This window comes from Leptonychotes weddellii, chromosome 9 (assembly GCF_054177405.1).
Source record: "Leptonychotes weddellii isolate Sample4059 chromosome 9, ASM5417740v2, whole genome shotgun sequence".
Lineage (NCBI taxonomy): Eukaryota > Metazoa > Chordata > Mammalia > Carnivora > Phocidae > Leptonychotes > Leptonychotes weddellii.
Genome location: NC_138377.1, coordinates 45,023,729 through 45,028,944, shown reverse-complemented (window position 1 = coordinate 45,028,944; position 5,216 = coordinate 45,023,729). Strand labels below are relative to the sequence as shown.

The 5,216-nt window shown below is 38.2% G+C and overlaps 2 pseudogenes; one reads left to right on the top strand and one right to left on the bottom strand.

The window, feature by feature from the left end:
• Positions 1–2,249: 2,249 nt before the first annotated feature.
• Positions 2,250–2,809, bottom strand: LOC102748315 (cysteine and glycine-rich protein 2 pseudogene; annotated as a pseudogene).
• A 2,195-nt stretch (positions 2,810–5,004) lies between these two features.
• Positions 5,005–5,216, top strand: part of LOC145723334 (dolichyl-diphosphooligosaccharide--protein glycosyltransferase subunit STT3A pseudogene) — a 2,663-nt pseudogene continuing 2,451 nt past the window's right edge.

The following is a 5,216-nucleotide window of genomic DNA, read 5'->3' as shown; positions in this document are numbered from 1 at the left end:
CTGAATGTATCCCTGCCTTAGAAAATGGTAGGCTAATTAGCTAGACAATAGATCTTTCCTCACCCTGTGCTCACTTTTGCCACCTATTTTTATTATTTATTTATTTATTTATTTAGATTTATTGATTTATTGTTAGAGAGAGAGAGAGCGGGGGCAGGGGTGGGGGGCGTACAGTCCACAAGCAGACTCCCCGCTGAGCTGAGAGCCTGGCGCAGGGCTCCATCCCAGGATCCTGGATCAAGACCTGAGCCAAAATCAAGAGTCGGCCGCTTAACCAACTTGAGCCACCCAGGCACCCCTTACCACTTATTTCTAATGCTGTCCTACTCTTGACTATGTAAGCTCACTGTTTGCTGAAATGTTTTTCCTTAAAGTTTAAAACAGAAAAAAAAGAAGAAAAAATCACCTCAAAGGCCTATTTTTTCTTCAAGCATGTTCTAGTTATGCAAGTTAGAGATGGTGTGGCTAATTAACTTACAGTTGATGTCTGATTTCCTGTTCTCAAGAGCCAAGATAATGTGTTATACTTATTAGTAATGAATAACTTAGAAATTGTTAAACATAGATTCACACTCAGGATATACATGTAGAATTTGAAAGCTGCATAGACGGGGAGTATCCTGGTAAACATGGAGCTGTTTTTATTCCCTTGATGACAAAATGATATGATCACAAATGCCTAGTGCTTCCATTGGACACACTATTGGATAGTACTCTTAATACTCCTGTTTGAGTCAGGCGTGTTCAGGTGACTGGTTGTTTATGAAATGTGGGAGAAGTAACGTGTCGTCTTTGGAGTGAAAGCCTAGAGAGCCAGGGCATGCTGTATTGCATTTCCTTCCCTATTAATTGCCATATCTCAATCCTGAAAGGAAGAGATAGGGCCTCTGCCAGCCTTAAGGGCCTGCAATTAACAGAACCTCCTGCCAGCCTACATCAAAAGTATAACATGGATGAAAAACAAACATTTGATGTTCTTAGCCATGAGATTTGGGGATTATTTATTACTGCAATATAACATAGCCATCCCGACTTAGATAAAATGAGATCAAAACTGAGTCTAGAAGAAGGAATAGGAGTTAATTTGAAGAATGGAAGGGGAAGAGTGTTCTAAACAAAGAGGGGTATCATAGGCAAAGGGACAAACAGATTTCAAAGTTCATTGTTCGAGGGAGAAAACACAAAGTTAGGGACTTGGGTTTGATAAAATCAGCAAGAAATCTCAAATAGGGCTTTTAACCACATATTGAAGACAATGAACAGAATTGGTGAAGTTTTCAGTGGAATATGGTATGAAGGACACATCAAGAATATATTGGAAAAAATCAAATTTTAGTTTTCCTAGAAAGCACATGCTTCCTGGAAATCTTCTCCATGTTACCGTCCTTACTCCTTTCTGTAGTCCCTGACAATTACAATCTATGAGGACTCCTCAAATCCAGCTTTTGACCTCTCAGAAAATCTGTAGATTTTTTTGATGTCTTTTATAGCCTGCATGTATTTAAAAAGGTGGACAGGAAAATTAAGCCAGATAAAATTTACAGATGCTAAGAGTTTTAGTGAAGCTTAGGATCTTGCCCCAATACAAAACAATGCAAATAAGGTTGAAACTTTTAATGGACTAGAAGTTATATTATAACATATTTCTTTAATATTAATCATCATTTTGCAATATGTAATTATATCAAATCAACATGTTGTATACTTTAAACTTACACAACGGTGTGTGTCAATTATATCTCGATGCTGGGAAAAAATAAAAATTTAAAAAATAAATGTTTTTGAAATATTATATTTAAATAGTAAACATTACATAAGGATGTTTTTTATTTTCAAGCCGAACTTTTATTTAAAATGTAAACGAAGGGAGCCTGGGTGACTCAGTCAGCTAAGCATTTGCCTTTGGCTCAGGTCATGATCCCAGGGTCCTGGGATCGAATCTCTGCATTGGTTTCCCTGCTCAGCATGGAGTCTGCTTGTCCCTCTCCCTTTGCCCCTCCTCCTACTTGTGCTCTCTCTCTCTCTGTTAAATAAATAAATAATAATAAATTTTTTTTAAATGTAAAAGAAATGGCTCTTGAAAATACTGATGAATAAAGCAAAAATATACAGTGATCTCTTCCTGCTAGTCAGGCAGCCTATCCATGGACAGGGTAATAGGACCTATGTGCTCATAGAATTTTACAGTAGCTTCATATTAGATTATGTAGAGATTCTCAGCATATGATCTCAGTTCTGGGTTTACACCTTTACTGAGCATGAGCAAGGACTCCTGCTCCGTGGCCATAGCCAATCCCCTGGGCCCAAAGTTCTTTGCATAGCATCCTTTAGAGAAGGAGAAGGAGAAGATTTCATCTTCTTTCTTAGAGTTGTTGATTCAGGATCCTTCCCACACTTGGCATCTAGGAAACAGTTTTTGTGCTAGAGTTTTCCAGCTCCAGTTATCTTCTCAACATCATATACAGAATCCCCACATGTGGGACATTTCTCAGTATCTCTGTATTCCTGAGCTAATTTAGAAGTGTTTGGGATTTTTGTAGCCATGTGAGGTTGAACATGCTTGGGTTTGATGCCCAGCCTCTCCTCACTGTCCATGTAGCCTTTCAGCCCATCCTTCTTTTCATAGCAAGATTTGCAAGTAGATCTCTTCATCATGCATCACTGCCTTTGAGCTATCTAAATTAGTCCTGCAATCCATGCATAGAGCACAACAGCCGTGGAAGCTTCTCCCAGAACCCTGAACCTCTTCTGCAAGGTTCACAGTGCTCCCACAGGCCCCACACTTGTTTCCAGCTCCCCAGATGAGCATTTGAGTTAGAGGTAGGACCACACACCACTGGTGGGAGCTAGGGAGGCAGGGCAGAGGGAGCACTGGGGGGAGTCAGGGAGCCCAGGAAAGCCTTCACAAGTTTGAAAGTATGGATAGCTATTTCATGGAGTCTTTGTATTTTTATTTTTTCCTAATAATCCTATATTATCTCAATACTTACTGTGTATTTAATTGCTGAATACTGGTCCTCTAAAAAGCACCAGTTATTTTTAAATTCATTAATGTTATTTGAAATTATTCTTGTTCTTTAAGAACCATTATTTATTTCTTAATACTATGCATGTTCAATTATTTTTCTTTAGATTCTTAAAAAATAATAACTTTATTGGAAAAAACAATTCAAACAAAATGTACAAACTAATTTGATTACAAATCTTCAAAATAACAGTCAAATTTCATTGACTATTTGGTTGTTCTATAGTTAGTATGGAAATAAATGGGCTATAAATAATCAGGCTTGTGAACTATATATCTAAGCTTGTCAAGCTTAGCTAGTTAGAAACTGCTTTTGTGTGTGTGTGTATTTCCATTAGTCAGGAAAGATATGCAGAATTGCTTCCATGTCACTTCTAAGTAGCTGAACATTTCTACATATGCATATTGCTTGAGGATATTAGAAATAGAAATTCCCCCAAAGTTAAGTACCAGATTGTCAAGAAGCATAAACAGAAGGGGTAAAATTTTACCTTCAGCTATGTTAATGCAAATCTGGTCACAGTCATGAATATATTATTTTTATTCTTCTGGATCTGAGGTTGCTATATCAGAAATGGAATTTTAGCCCATTTATCCTGTGGATATAACGCATTAACCTATGTACCAGAGGGCACATCTTTTTTCATTGTTGTTCCTTTTTTCCTGGTAATACAAAATAGAGCTAGTAGCTCATTTTCTTATAGAATCTGAGAACTCTCACCAGCCCTAATATGGCTATACCACAAACAGATTATCATTCCAGTATAAACCAGAGCAGTGCTTGAAGCTATTGACCCAGGCCAGCTCCGACTCCAGGGCTACAAGATGGCATAAGCTGACTGAATTGATCAGTGAGCTCAGTGAACCACGGGCTAATTCCATGAAGCAACCCTACATCTCATGAAATTGATGAGTTGTTTTACAGTCTTGATCAAATTGAAGAGTCCTGTTAGTATTGTATAGACAAAGTTCAAATGAATCAGACTGCTCATGACACTTTTTAGATGGCCTTATTTCCCATAGATACGTATTTGAAGGTATAGTATAGTGTGTGTGTGTGTGTGTGTGTGTGTGTGTGTAGAGGGGAACTGGAGTTTGTAGTCCTTAGAGATCATGTAATATATTGCATTGTTATGTTTGCTTACTCTATCCACTCAAAATGCAGAAGCCATAGATAACAACGAAACATGATCTCAGACAAGAAAACGCGGTATCTTTGAGCTTTTATTTAAAATGGAAATACACCAAGATAATTTGAAACTATGTCTTCATTAATATTTTAGTTTATATTCATATTGCTGATGTACATATCAAAAATATTATTTTTTCCTGTCATTTATTTTACTTGTTTTCATGAACTCCACAGCATAATTGCAGATGAGCCTACTGGGATGGTGAGATATCCACGTATATACACACTGGACAATCTATAAATTACAATGTATTTAACTTGTCTAGGAGCTGATCTTGAAGAGAGGTCATGAGTCATAATAATCCAAGTGCTGGGTCCCAATACACAAAGATAGCTAGCATTTACCGAGTAGGTGCACAGGCCAGGAACAATCCAAGGATTTTACATGAGAATTATGTCATTTACCCTCTCAACAGCCTTGTGAGATATGCATGGTTGCTACCTATTATTTGCACATGAGGAAAGTAAGGCTTGGAGAGTTTAAGTCACTACTTTTAACAGTATAACCTGTGGTCATTTTTCTCCCTAGTTTTATTGAGAAATAATTGACATATCTCACTATATAAGTTTAAAGTGTACGGCATGATGGTTTCATCTCCATGAATTGTGAAATGACTACCGCAATAGGTTTAGCTAACATCTATCAGCTCACATAGATAAAAGAAAAGAAAACAAAAATGGCCCTTTGTGATGTCCCTTAAGCTTGTCTTCTTAAACAATATGCTGTAACAACGTGGGATTTTCCTCAGTGTGAGAGTTCCTTGAATGGCAAGATGATATTCGTGTAATGACCGGTGTAAAATTCAAACCAAGCTTTCATTCTGCCTTTAACACTAACCACACATAAAATTGAACACTGGGGGCGCCTGGGTGGCTCAGTCGTTGGGCATCTGCCTTCGGCTCAGGTCATGATCCCAGGGTCCTGGGATCGAGCCCCGCATCGGGCTCCCTGCTTGGCGGGAAGCCTGCTTCTCCCTCTCCCACTCCCCCTGCTTGTGT